The sequence below is a fragment of the Sciurus vulgaris genome (genome assembly GCF_902686455.1).
Source record: "Sciurus vulgaris genome assembly, contig: HiC_scaffold_587_arrow_ctg1, whole genome shotgun sequence".
In the NCBI taxonomy this organism is placed as follows: Eukaryota; Metazoa; Chordata; class Mammalia; order Rodentia; family Sciuridae; genus Sciurus; species Sciurus vulgaris.
The window spans coordinates 2,452,920-2,468,607 of NW_027632436.1; positions in this window are offsets into that span (position 1 = coordinate 2,452,920).

A 15,688-nucleotide genomic window follows, 5' to 3' on the forward strand; every position below is an offset into this window, starting at 1 on the left:
AATGGATACTTTGCTGAACTTTTTTGACTTTAGCTCCAGCAGTCTTTTGCAAGCAGTGATAATTTGATGTCTTCCTTGCCTATTTATCCCTTTTCTTTCCTTCTCTTGCCTACCTGATCTGGAGAGATTTTCTAGCACTATATTTAAATGGAGTGGTTAGAATAGAAATCTTTGTCTTGTTCTGGATTTGAAAGGCAATCCTTTAGTTTATCCCTGTTTACTATGAGTTTGACTTTGGGTTAGTTGAATATAGCCTTTATGAGTTTGAGGGAGGTTTCTTGTGTGCCTAGGTTTTCAGGAATTTTATCATGAATGGATGCTGGGCTTTGTTGAAGGGGTTCTCTGAATATCTTGAGGCTACTATGTTATTAATTCTATTTATGTGATAAATTACATTTATTTGTGTTTTTATGTTTACCATCCTGGCAACCCTGGCATCAAACCAGCCTGGTAATTGTATACAGTATTCTTAATATGTTGTTTAATATGCTTTGCTAATATTTTATTAAGGATTTTTGCATCCTTAGGGATATTCATTAGAGATATTGGTCGGTGGTTTTCCTTCCATGATGCTTTCTTATTTGATTTCACTTCACAGAATGAATTTGGATGTGTCCCATCCCTTTCTGGTTCCTAAAATGATTTGAGAAGCATAAAATGATTTGAGATTAGTTCTTCAAAACTCTGATAGAATTCAACTGAGATTCCATGTGGTTTTTGTTTTACCTTTGTTTAATGACTTCTTCTTACTGCTTCTATCCCATTGTGAGTTGGTGGTGTCTTTAGGATTCCTTTATCCTATTGATTCAATTCTGGCAGGTTGTAGGTATCTAGAAATGCATTTATTTTTCCTAGGTTGTGCAATTTTTCAGAGTATAAGTTTTCAAAATAGCCCCCATTAATCCATTGGGTTTCAGTGCTATGCATGATGATTTCTCATTTTCTGCCTATACTTTAATTGACTTTAGGTTTTTCTCTGTTTTGTTGTTGTTGTTGTTGTTGTTGGATTGACTAAGGGTTTATCAATCTTGTTTATCTTTTCAAAAAATCAGCTCTTTGTTTCATCATTCTTTAATTTTTCTACTTTGATTTGATTGATTTTTGTTCTGACTGATCTTAATTATTTACTTCCTTCTGTTAGCTTTTGATTGTTTGCTTTTGTTTCTCAAGGACCTTGAGATACATGACTAGCTTGTTCCTTTGATATTTTTCTGATTTCTTAGGAACTCAGGGCTATAAACTTTCCTTTTAGAACTGTCCCCAAAGTGTTCCACAGTTTCTGATATGTTGTTTCATTCTTTGCATTTCTGTGTAAGCATTTTTAAATTTCTACTTTGATGTCTTCTTTCACATATTTATCATTCAAAAGTCCATTTGTCAATCTCCATGTGTGTTCATGGTTCTGGTAGGGTTTGTTAATGTTGATTTCTGATTCCATACGTTATTATTTAAATGAGATGCAAGAAATTACATCAATATTTTTGTATGCCGGGGTCCAGCCCTAGCAGGAGTCCATGGGTTCCACACAGGTAAACGGGGCATGGGGAGACACTGTCAGCAATGGATGGGGGATAAAAGACACAGACTCTAGTTTTGGTGTAATCAATCCCACTTTATTCTGGGGAAGGCTGGGTTTATATATATTTTTCTTCTGGCTATAATGGCAGTCTTGTGGTTAATGAAATTAAAGAAGTTTCCAAAGCATAGGCAGAAAACAGCAACCTTACAGATTATCCTTAACTAATCACAATTGTTTTAAGAATATCTAACTATGTCAATGAGCTAATACAATATTTATTTCCTTAATATCTAAACTCTATGTAACCTAAGACTATTCTTATTACTTCTGTGGTTAAAGTGATAGACAAGTAATCTCATGTGACCATATCTACTAGGTCCATGGTTAATATCTAAATCGCTGAGTTAAGGGCTACAGGAGGACAGCGGTTGCAGTGGTTCTCATGGCCAAGTTTTTTTTTTTTTTTTTTTTTTTTTTTTTTTTTTTTTACTGAATAAATTACATTGTCTTTTTTTTTTTTTTCCAAAACAGGGCATTGTGCACCAACGTTTATTATAGGGGTGACCTATTCTTTGTAGGAAGGAAGGAATGTTGTGAAACCTTATTCTTTTACCCCACCACCATCGTTAGAATTTAACCAGCCTGTTGGAGACGAAGGCAGATCTATAACTATTTTCTCCAGAGGCTTTCAGGGACTCATTGCATGGTTGCAAAATTATTTTTAATTTTGTTAGAGGTAAAGACCTATTGTCTTTCAGATTGTAGGTAATATTTTCTGGAATTTTTGTTGTATTACCCTCGTCCCCTTAAGCAATCCGTTCAGACTGAAATGAGTAATATATTATCAGAAAAACAGAGTAGAAAAAACACCATGCTCAGGAGCAAAACATCCGGCAATTGCTTTAGAATGAGCCTTTGCAAACATCCTCCAGAGGACCTTTGTCAAGCACTGGATGGAATTTCTGATGCCCCCATATTTGTGTATCCTAAAATTGCCTTATGATCTAAAATATGTTGTATTTAGGAGAATGTTCCAACAGCTTCTGAGAAGAAAGTGTATTCAGCAGTTGTTTGATAAAATATTATTTAGACGCCTATTAAATCCTGTTGATTTATAATATTTTTCAGATCCAAAGAACTTTTGCTGTTTTATTTCTGGATGACCTAGCTATTAATGAAAGAGTTGTGCTGAAATCACCCAGTGGTATTGCACTGGGGTCTGTCTGAGACTGTGATTCATGCTGTGTCTCTTTTAAGTAATTAGCTGCACCCACATCAGGGTCATAAATATTTCTCATTGTAACATGTTTGTTTTATTGTTTCCTGTACTGTATGAAATGACCTTCCTTGACACTTCTGTTTAATTTTGGCCTGATCTCTGCTTGTCAGACTGAAGAGTAGATACTCCTGCTTCTTTGGGGTTTCCTTCACATGGTATATCAATTTCCATCCTTTCACTTTGAACTTGTGACTCTTGTTGCCTGTAAGGTGCATCCCTTGCAAACAATACATATTTGGGTTGTATATTCTAGTGTATTCTCCCAGTCTGTGTCTTTTAACTGGCAGATTGTATGTTAATATAAAGAGATGCTTATGAATTCCTTCCATTTTGATTTATTTCTAATGTTTAATTTGTTCCTGTTTCTCATTTGCTTATCTACTATTTGAATATGATTTGTTCATTTGTGTAACTGGAGAGGATGCCAGAACCACAAGTCTTCTAAGCATAGACTCATTTTCAAATTAGCTGCTCATGTCCAGCTCACATGGCCCTGGGGCTTCCAGGTCAGGCAGACCATAGAAGGACCTTCACAGCAGATAAGATGCAATTGAGAATGTCATGTCCCTTTGCTTCTGGAGCCAGACCTTGTGCTCAAAGGCAGGATCAGTACCAAATACTCCTTATCAGGCTCCTTTTTTCACCCTGAGACTAAACTCCTGCTAGTTGGACCTTCAAATCTCCAAGGAGAAAACTAGCTACATGTTCTGCTGGTAGGTAGACACATTAGAATAAAGAATGGGTGGCTCCTGAGGGTGGACAAGCTGATCCAGGGATCACCATAATTGCAGTAGATGGAGGAAGGTCTCAGTTTGGCTGTAAAGGGGCCTCAAAGCCAGGTGAATACTGACCCTTGCCCTCCTTTTCCCCAAGCCCTTGTAGCCTGTATGCACAGGAGTCTGCGGGGGCGCCTGGCATATAGAACTCATGCCAAGGGAGTGTGCCTGGCGGGTAACAGCCCATGCCAGAGGTTGGAAACTTCCTCTGGAAGATGTTGGCAAGGACTCGTCGTAAGTTGGGCTCTGCTAAGGCTTTCCCTGGAAGACGCTGGCAAGGACTCGTCGTAAGTTGAGTAAAGCCGGAGCCCCTTCTTCAAAATATTGACTTTTTCCCTTTCTTGTTTTTCTAATGGAAACTCACCTTGCTACAGTGAGTGATTATGCTCAATAAAGCTTCTCAGTTGAGGGATGGTAGGAACACAAACAATTCACAGGAGTCAAATCATTTCCAACAAAATAAGTTCTATTGATTACACTAAACACTAATTTTCCTATGGGGAACGGTGGACATTCTGAAGCAACATGTCTTGTGATATTTTTGTTAGCTTTTACAAGACTTCCAATTATCTAGTTACCCGTAAGTGATTTTCTCTAGTCTCTATGATTTAAATACCTGTTACATTTAGTTCCCTCTATAAAGTAATAACCTTTCAATAGAAGTACACTATATTTAGTTCTAATAGAAAAGCCTTAGTTCTTTTAAAGATAGAGATTTTGTTTTAAAGTTAATGGCCTAGCTCTTAATAGTATTGTGTGATTTACTATAGCTTAGGCATGTGATTAGGGTCATAGTAGAAGGTTACTGGAGGTCATGGTTTATCACAGTAACAGGAGACTGGGTAAAGGTTAAATTTTAAAGAAAAATGTGCGTTCTGTAGGTTTCGGGTCAAGAAGAGCCCATTGTGGAGAAATGTTAAGTGAGATAGATATGCCAGATGGCGCCAGTTAGCTGACTTTACAACCTAACTTCTGTTATCTATTGAAACTTCTAAAGAAGTGCTTTCTTTATGTTTGATCACAAGATATTTTGGGTGGTGGGAGCAAGGGTATATAAGCTGTAAAGGAGTTCAATAAAGTTGTCAGCATTCCAACACTGACCCGAGTCCGTGTGGTTTGCTGTCCATCGCCGACGCTGCGCCGCCTAACTCTTTGGGGGCTTTTGCTTTTCAGGCCATCAGGGACCCTTGGACTCTGCTGCTAGGGCTGGTCCCCGGCAGTTTGGCGCCCGAACAGGGACCTTATTGGTAAGTGTCTTACTCTTTTCTTTTATTCTTTTCTTTTCTTTTCAGGCGGTTGGCAGCTAGGATACTGCCCGGGGAGCCGCGGTCCCCTCAGTAACAGAGATTGAGAAAGAAAGGGCAGGGATTGGAAAGGATGGGTAATACAGAATCTAAAGAGAGAACTTTATTTCTAGATATAGCAAAGCATTTATTAAAGAAAGGAGGTGTTACTGTAAGTTCTGCACAATTACGTCACTTTTTTCAGTTTATACAGGAATGTTCACCATGGTTTCCAGACGGAGGCGCTCTTGATTTAAAAATATGGAAACAGGTCGGTCGTGATATGAAAAGTTATTATAAGTTATATGGAAATGAGAGAGTTCCTAAGGATGCTTTTGCATTATGGGGTTTATTTAGGGATTGTTTTGATACAAAACCACCTGCAGAGCAATTGGAACGAAAATTACTGTTGTCCCCGACTAGTGATCAGGAGCTTACTAATGATCAGGTCATAGCAGTCTCTGCTGAAGATAATCAAGAAACACAGGGTGAGAATCGTGATACTAATGAAACTGATGATGAGGGAATTCAGGAAGGCGATGATCCCAATCAATTGTCACCCTCAGATCAGGAAGACTTAGAGGAGGCTGCTTTTAGATATCATAATGAGGACTATCCTCCTTTTGTGGCCCCTGTTACTTATAAACAAAAATCACCTAAACAAAATTTAGCAGCAAAAGTAGGATTTTTAGGGGCTGTGGCAGAGGCACAAAAGGTCGGAGATCTTAGTCTTTGCTGCCCAGTGATTTGGGCTATCGATGAAGGAGGAGAACCTCAATGGGAGCCTTTGTCATTCAAGATAATTAAAGAGTTAAGAACAGCTGTGAAAGATTTAGGACCAACATCTCCTTATGTCCTCCAGTTAGTAGAAAATATTGGCTCTCAGTGGCTTACGCCTTTTGATTGGCAACAAACTGCTCGTTCTTGCTTAACTCCCGGGCATTATTTACTATGGAAAACCGAATATGAAGAGCAGGCAAAAATGACTTTACAATCTCAATTGGCTAAAGGTCTTAGAGATAGAAATAGAATATTACTGGGGCAAATATTAGGGACTGATGATTGGGCTTCCCCAGCTGCTCAAATTAGATTACCAAGAAAAGTGTTGGAGGAAGTCTCAAAATTGGCTGTAGCTGCCTGGAGACGCCTTCCGTCCCCTGATACTAAAACATCCTTTTTAAGTAATATTAAGCAAGGAGGTATGGAACCTTATGAAGATTTCTTAGCCAAATTGGAGGAAAATATTTCAAAAATAATTACTAATCCTGAGGCTGCTGAAATATTGTTAAAACAATTAGCATTTGAAAATGCTAATCCTACTTGCCAGGCTCTCTTAAGACCTATTAGAAGGACAGGGACATTATCTGATTATATAAAAACTTGTATGGACACGAGTCCAGCTCATATTCAAGGGATGATTATGGCAGCTGCTTTTCAAGGAAAAACTTACGCCCAATATTTAAAAGATATCAATCAGGGAAAACCCCAAAACACTCAAGGAAATCAGCCAAGGTCTTCTCGCACTCCAGGAAACTGTTTTTCTTGTGGCCAATTAGGTCATTTTAGTAGGGAGTGTCCCTCTCGGCCTCCTAATATTAATTTTCAACCACAAAATAAACCTACACTTAATGCTGGAACTCCAAAAACTATTTGTCCCCGATGTCAGAAAGGATTCCATTGGGCCCGAGAGTGTTGTTCCAGATTTCATAAGGATGGATCAATACTTACTGCTCCAGGGTCTAATCAAGAAACTGTCCCTGTGACACCAATAGATAATTTTCAGCCAAAAAACGGGTTATGGGGCCTTCCCCAGGCCCCGAAAAACAATTGGGGAGCTACCAACCCGTTTGTAAAACAACAGTCAATGACCTGGCCAGAGGGACCCCAGGGAGTGCAGGGTTAGATTTACCTTCCTCTGAACATTTAATTTTAACATCAGAATCAGAAGTGTCCTTAATACCTACAGGAGTTTATGGTCCTCTTCCAGAAGGACATATGGGCCTCATTATCGGGCGCAGTTCCATGGCAAAACTAGGCTTACAAGTTATTCCTGGTGTTATTGACTCTGACTATCAAGGAGAGATTAAGATCATGGTTTCGCCTCCTACTAAAACAATTCAGATTTTCCCTCAACAGAGAATAGCACAATTACTGTTATTGCCATACTTAAAGTTGCCTAATCCAGTTTTACAAGGACAAAGAACTGACGGTTTTGGCTCTACTAACACGGTAGCTTGGATTCAAAAAATATCAGAGCAAAGACCTATGAAGGTTATTAAGGTTAATGGTAAGGAGTTCAAGGGGTTGTTAGATACTGGAGCTGACGTTACTTGCATTGCAGCTCATGACTGGCCTCCTTCGTGGCCGACTACTAAATCACCATCTACGCTAGTGGGCTTGGGACTTGCATCTAACGTAGCTAAAAGTGCAGAGATACTTCATTGGGAATCGGAAGATAAAAATAAAGCAGGAACTTTTCAGCCATATGTGATTCCCTCCCTCCCTTTTACATTGTGGGGTAGAGACTTAATGGAGCAGTTAAATATTACACTGACTGATGAATCAGACTCGCCTTTTTCCTAGGGGCCTCTGTTACCAGGCAGGCTGACCCGATAATCTGGAAAAACAACATTCCAGTGTGGGTGGAACAGTGGCCCCTGTCTAAAGAGAAATTGGCTGCAGCTACTCAGTTAGTTAAAGAACAACTTGCTCTGGGACATATAGAGCCTTCCACTAGTCCTTGGAATACTCCTATTTTTGTTATAAAAAAGAAATCAGGAAAATGGAGACTTTTGCAGGATCTCAGAGCTGTTAATGATACTATGGAAACTATGGGGGCATTACAGCCTGGTCTCCCATCTCCAGTAGCTGTTCCTAAAGGATATCATATTATTGTTATTGATTTACAAGATTGCTTTTTTACCATTCCTCTGGCTCAACAAGACAGATGGAGATTTGCTTTTAGTCTGCCTTCTCCTAATTTACAAAGACCTTATCAAAGATATCAGTGGAAAGTATTGCCTCAAGGAATGAAAAATAGTCCAACTTTATGTCAGAAGTTTGTAGATCAAGCCCTGATAACTTGTCGAGAAGCCTACCCAGATTGTTATATGATTCATTATATGGATGATATTTTACTTGCTCATCCCCTTATGGACATTTTAAAACAGATTTTAAAGACTGTCATTACAACCTTACAAACTTGGGGTCTTATAGTCGCCCCTGAAAAAATTCAACATGAACCTCCATTTAATTATTTGGGAAGAACAATTAAAACTGATAAAATTATGTCTCAAAAATTACAAATTAGGCAAGATAAATTACAAACTTTAAATGATTTTCAAAAACTTTTAGGAGATATTAATTGGATTAGACCTTATTTAAAATTATCTACAGGGGATTTAAAGCCATTGTTTGAAATACTAAAAGGAGATTCTAACCCAACTTCCCCTAGGACTTTAACTGATCAAGCAAAAGAAGCTTTACGTGTTGTTGAACAGGCCATTTCTCATCATTATTTACAACAAATTAATTATGCCTTACCATGGTATTTTATTATTTTAAAAACTAAGCATACTCCAACTGGATGTTTGTGGCAAAATGATCCTATTGAATGGATTCATTTACCTGTTACTGGAAAAAAGATTCTCCTAGCTTATCCTACCATGGTTGCTTTATTAGTACTTAAAGCTAGACAAAGAAGTAAAGAATTATTTGCTCAGGAAATGCATGAAATTATTATTCCTTATACAAGGGAACAATTTGAACATTTAATGCAAATTGATGACAATTGGACTGTAGCTTTTTGTAATTTTTTGGGAAAAATTTCTTTTCATTTACCGAATGATCCTATTTTACATTTTTTTACAGGAAACTAACATTATTTTTCCAAAATGGACCTCTTCTTTCCCTTTATCTAATGCTATTACAATTTTTACAGATGGGTCTTCAAATGGTAAAGCAGTAACTTTAATTGATAATCAACCCATTGTTCAATGGACAACAGAAACTTCAGCACAGAGAGCCGAACTAGAAGCAGTTATTTATGCCTTCAGTAATGTTAGTCAATCATTTAATCTTTATACTGATTCACTTTACATTGTAAAGTTGTTTCCTGTTATTGAAACTGCAACCATCTCAGATTCCTCAACCATAGCGCCTAAACTTTCTCTCTTACAAAAATTAATTCAAGAAAGACATTTACCTTTTTTTATAGGTCATATTCGAGGACATTCTAAATTACCCGGACCTTTGGCTGAAGGAAATGCTCAAGCGGACTTATTGACTAAACCTTTTATTTTAACAGCTAAAGAAGAAGCCATCCTTTCACATAAAAATCATCATCAAAATACTTCTGCTCTACAGAAACAGTTTCATATTTCCAGGGAAGAAGCTAGACAGATTGTTCGTTCTTGTCATGTCTGTCCTCAATATTTTTCTTCTCCACAGTTGGGGGTTAATCCAAGAGGCTTACTCCCTAACGTTTTATGGCAGATGGATGTTACTCATATCACGGAATTTGGGAAATTATCATTTGTACACGTTACGGTTGATACCTTTTCTCATGTTATTGTAGCTTCCGCTCGGACAGGAGAAGCTTGTAAAGATGTCATTCAACATTTATTCCTATGTTTTGCTATAATAGGCATGCCTAAAAAGATTAAAACTGACAATGCTCCAGCTTATACCTCAAAAGCATTTAAAGATTTTTGTTCACGTTTTAATATTAGCCATTCTACAGGTATTCCATATAATCCTCAAGGACAAGCTATTGTAGAAAGAAGTCATCAACGTCTAAAACAACAGATTAATAAACTTAAAGAGGGGGAATTAAAATATTCTTCCCCTCATCATATCCTACAACATGCTCTTTTTGTTCTTAATCATTTAAATGCTGATAAACAAGGAATAACTCCTATGATGAGACATTGGGAACAACAAAGTCCCAATCCAGCTGTTATGGTTAAATGGAAAGATTTACTTACAGGACAATGGAAAGGACCTGATGTTCTTTTAACATCCGGTCGAGGCTATGCTTGTGTTTTTCCACAGGACGCAGAAACACCGCTGTGGATTCCTGATAGATTGATCAGACACATCAATGCAGATGAAGTCAAACAAAAGACGTCACCCGAGAAGGAGGAGGAATTCTCGAACACCCTACCCGACCAGTTCGATCCCGGATGATGTTTTAACACGAAGATTGGACGAATTGCGTCTTCCCCAGGCTCACTCCACTCGTCATTCTCCCTTTCCATCATGGGGACAATTAAAACGTTTAACTTCTGAGGCTGAGCGTATGGTGACTAGTTCGGGTAAAATTAAAACACCTGAACTGGTTTTTTTGGCTATGCTTTCCTTGCTTACTGTTCAGGTGTTGCCTGTACATGCTATGAATGACCAAATTGACGCCGAAAAGGCTTATTGGACCTATTTTCCTAATCCTCCATTGCTGCATGCAAGCTCGTGGAGTAGACCCAACGTAAAAATATTTACTAGTCATCCAGAACTCATGGGAGGTGTATCTGATTCTTTTATTCCTCATAAGATGGCACATACAGTTAATTTTCATGGATTAACGGAAGAGACTCCTTTGTGCTTTTCTCTGGATAATATACATTTGCCATTAGGATGTCTTCCTCTTAGTTATAGAACTTATTTAACTGATTCTCCCAAGTTCGATCCAGTTAAAAGATATATTTGGACTTTAGAAATGATATCAATTGGTTATAATAATTATAATGAAACTTATATAAATGAAAGTCTTCCTGAAATGGTTACAAAATGTGAACCAAAGGCTAAGCATCCAGATGGTTATTGGAATACTATAGACATCCATGTTGATTTTCCCAAATGGATTACTTGTGGGTTTTCACAATCAGCTGTAATATTTAACCCAAGGGATTCTCATACTTTAATCAAAGATTTTTCTGTATCTTCTCCCTGGACTGATTATAAACCAAAAATACTTGAGGAAAATCAAAAGCCAGATGGAATGTATACTCTTTCTGGATCAAAAGAGTTAGGTTTTGGAGAGCCCCTACATAGGTGGTTTACTCCCGGCTGGGTAACTCCGGCTTTTCAATCTGTTCTTAAACATGACAAACGTTCATATTTTCCAGATTTATATAGATTGCTTGCAGCTATTGATGTAGTGAAATTAAATAGGCCTGAGACTACTAAGGTTGAGTCTTATAATATTAGAGCTTGCATTAATGCTCCCCATGCTATCTTATTAGGTTCTGTTTCTAATGTTAACATTACAAAAAACAATGATGCCTATGACATACGATGTAAGAATTGTGTGTTAACTAATTGCATTAACTCTACATTTGACAAGGATTTAAAGGTATTCTTTATTGTACATCAACCTCCTTATGTTATTCTACCTGTAACTTTAAAAGAGACTTGGTATGATGATCCAGGGACTGAAATTCTAAAAAGCCTAAATGAGTTAATGAGACCAAAACGTTTTGTGGCAGCGCTAATTTTAGGAATTACAGCTTTAATCAGTATCATTACAGCATTAGCAGTTTCAACTACTGCTTTAGTACAGCAAATCCATACTGCTTCTCATGTTAATGATCTCTCACATAATGTTTCCGTGGCTCTAGCTACCCAGGAGCAAATTGATAAGAAATTGGAGATTCGGATCAATGCTCTTGAAGAAGCAGTTCTTTTTATAGGGAATAAGATTCAGAATATACAAACCAGAATGACCACTAGGTGTCATGCTAACTACAAATGGATTTGTGTTACTCCTTTAGAAGCTGATAACACTACTCATTGGTCTGAGGTTCAAAATCATCTTAAAGGTATATGGAATAATAGTAATTTAGCTCCGGATATCTTAGATTTGCAACAAAAAATAAAAGATTTGAGTCAAGCACATCTTGCTGTTGCTCCAGATGCCAACCTTCCCATGGAAATTTTTACTAATATTAAGAAAACTATTACTGATAGTACCCTTTTTAACACTATTCTACAATTTGCTCTAATTGGATTTTGCATTTTTATGATGATTCTTTGTCTTCCAGTCATCCTTCGACTTTTAACAAGGGCTATTAAGGGCCTTCAAATTCAAAAAGGTCTTTTTGATCTTCAAAACAAAAAAGGGGGAACTGCGGGGGCGCCTGGCATATAGAACTCATGCCAAGGGAGTGTGCCTGGCGGGTAACAGCCCATGCCAGAGGTTGGAAACTTCCTCTGGAAGATGTTGGCAAGGACTCGTCGTAAGTTGGGCTCTGCTAAGGCTTTCCCTGGAAGACGCTGGCAAGGACTCGTCGTAAGTTGAGTAAAGCCGGAGCCCCTTCTTCAAAATATTGACTTTTTCCCTTTCTTGTTTTTCTAATGGAAACTCACCTTGCTACAGTGAGTGATTATGCTCAATAAAGCTTCTCAGTTGAGGGATGGTAGGAACACAAACAATTCACAGGAGTCAAATCATTTCCAACAAAATAAGTTCTATTGATTACACTAAACACTAATTTTCCTATGGGGAACGGTGGACATTCTGAAGCAACATGTCTTGTGATATTTTTGTTAGCTTTTACAAGACTTCCAATTATCTAGTTACCCGTAAGTGATTTTCTCTAGTCTCTATGATTTAAATACCTGTTACATTTAGTTCCCTCTATAAAGTAATAACCTTTCAATAGAAGTACACTATATTTAGTTCTAATAGAAAAGCCTTAGTTCTTTTAAAGATAGAGATTTTGTTTTAAAGTTAATGGCCTAGCTCTTAATAGTATTGTGTGATTTACTATAGCTTAGGCATGTGATTAGGGTCATAGTAGAAGGTTACTGGAGGTCATGGTTTATCACAGTAACAGGAGACTGGGTAAAGGTTAAATTTTAAAGAAAAATGTGCGTTCTGTAGGTTTCGGGTCAAGAAGAGCCCATTGTGGAGAAATGTTAAGTGAGATAGATATGCCAGATGGCGCCAGTTAGCTGACTTTACAACCTAACTTCTGTTATCTATTGAAACTTCTAAAGAAGTGCTTTCTTTATGTTTGATCACAAGATATTTTGGGTGGTGGGAGCAAGGGTATATAAGCTGTAAAGGAGTTCAATAAAGTTGTCAGCATTCCAACACTGACCCGAGTCCGTGTGGTTTGCTGTCCATCGCCGACGCTGCGCCGCCTAACTCTTTGGGGGCTTTTGCTTTTCAGGCCATCAGGGACCCTTGGACTCTGCTGCTAGGGCTGGTCCCCGGCAGGAGTCCTGACAGCTGAGATCCTCATGGGGTTGTGCAGACACAGCCTGGGGAGCAGGGTACATTGACTAAATGTTCCATCTGTACTGCCTCTGCAACCAGCAGCAAAACTTCCCTTGATGTTCAGTGTGTTTTGGTCCTCATGTGAGCTATTCCCTGTCCCAGCCACTGGAAAGCTTGGTGATCTCTGATGGTCTCTAGCCCACCTTACCTTCACTCCACTAAGTGCTGGCCACAAAGTACTGGTGTTCACTCAGGATCCTGCTCACCTGAGGTAGTGCCACAGGGCGCAGTTTCTCTGAGGTTGTTGTGGGTTTCAGACCAGAAACACAGTCAAAGGAGTAGTAATGGGGAATTCCAGAGACTCCTGCCTCAGCTGGCTTATCAACACATCTACAACCAGGACCACCTAAAGGCAGGACACCTGGAAGATAAAGGGGGACAGTTCTTGACTGGTGATCAGTGGTTGCACAGTAAAGGGTGGATATAACCTTGCTCACTGTGTCTAGTGCCAGTTGTGACAAGGTCATTGCCCAGTTGTGACCAAGCAATGCCCTGTACTTAACCAGATCAGAGCCCACTTGTGACCACACAGGGCTCAGAAGTGTCCAGGATAGGGCCCTGTGCTTGACAAGGTCAAAGCACAGAATGTGACCAGGTCAGAACCCAGTTGTGCTCAGGTTAGAGCCCTGTGTTTGACCAAGTCAGAACCCAGTTATGACTAGGCAGGTCCCTGTACTAGACCAGGCAGTGCCTAGTTGTGACAAGGTCAGGACCCACCTCTGAGCACCACCAGGACTTTTACCTTCTACTCTCCTTTTCCCACCTTCCTCTCTGAGTAACTGGTGCCCTTGAGAAAACCTGAGTCCAGTGTTGCCCATGCAGTGTGTGGAGTGGAGAGAAGATCTACCTGCTTCTTTGAGGCCCTCTGGATGGAGGCAGCCCTGATGTTCCCATGTTGCAGGGTGGGACAGGGTCAGAGCTGTCACAACATTTGCTGAGCAGTTATGGCCAATCTCAATGACGAAGTTAGAAATGGGGATATTCCTTGGCCCACCCTGCTGCTGGAGGCCCTGGTGCCAGATACATATCTCACCACTTTAAATGTCCTTCCCTCTCTAGGAAAGCAGGCACTTAATTTCTCACATCAAGGTGACAAGTGGAGTCAGGAAACAATTGATTACTTGACACCAAGCACTCTTGACACCTTGGACTCAGGCTGGGGGAGAAGTGCCTCAGTTCAGGGACCCAGGGCTCCCACTCCACAGTCATCCACCCACAGACAGGCACCCTGGTGTTTGGAAGCTGTAAACTACCAAGCCCTCCAACTGTCAGAGAGAGACCAATGACTGCCAGCACACCTGTAGACTGAAAGCACCCAGTAAATCACTCCAGATGCAGGAACTCACACAAGATATTTTATTAAGTAGATGAGCAGAGTGTCTGCTCTGAAGAGTGAGAGAGAGAAAGAGAGAGGGAATGGTGGTGGGTGATTCTCAAGTAGTTGAATTCCATGGACTAAATATAATCTGACCAATGACTAATGAGAAAGTTTGTGGGTTTATGATCTATATTGTAAAATTGTGTGTGTGTCAGGGGGTGAATACTTGTGGCAGCAAAATGGCAGGGAAGAGATTGACTGCATCCTTGTTAACCCATTGTCCCTTCATTGACCACACCTGAGCCTCTGCAGTTGCACACCCTGCTTCAGGAGGACACCTGTGCCCTGCTGAGGTCAGAGGAGTGTTCACCCAGAGGTACAGGTGTTGAAGTTGGTCCCTTGTTGGTGGTGCTATTGGGAGAGTTGGAACCCTCAGGAAGCAGGGCCTGCTAGGAAGAGGTGAAGCCTTGAGGATCTGGCTCTGCCTGTCTCTTTGCATCCCAGTTGCCATGAGGGGCTCAGAACTCTTCTGCCAACAACTTCTGTCATAATGTGCTGAGCTGCCACAGGTCAGAGCAGCAGAGTCAGGTATCCATGGAGTGAAACTTCTGAAAACTCTCCTCCTAGTGAGCTGTTCACCACAGGTATTTTGTCACAACAATGGAAAGCTGACTTTCAACCCTTTAACCTGCAATTAGGCTGAGCCAAACTACTCCATTAAATGCCACCAGTACCAGGAGAATTCAGTGACAGGACAGAGAAAACTTGGAGTCTTCTTGTTGTAGGTCTTGATGCAGGAGTCTCAAAAGACTGTGTGTGCTCTCTAGGGTGCTGGGCAGAGGACAGGGAGCAAGACTCCCAGGAGTTCTTTTAGCAGGTGACTGTGAGGTTATCTGGTCCTGTTTTAATGCTTATTCAAAGCTAAAACTGTCTTCTTCCCTTCTTTTGCAGAAGGTGTTTCTGGGCTTGCAGGAAGTTTTGCCTTATCTTTACACAGAAGAGCTGCTTGCTGCCAGGATTGACTAGGGCTTGGAAAGGGACTAGAGCCTCCCCATCACCCAAAATCAGACCCCTACTCCTGTCCGGACCCTATTCCCCGGGTTCCCACCTTCCACACTCCTTTAGACCCTCCACCTGCCTGGACCCTGTGCCCCAAGACCCTACCTTCCACATTACTTCAGAGCCCTCCACCACTGCCTGGACCTCAAGCACCCCATCCCCAGGGCCCAGACCTT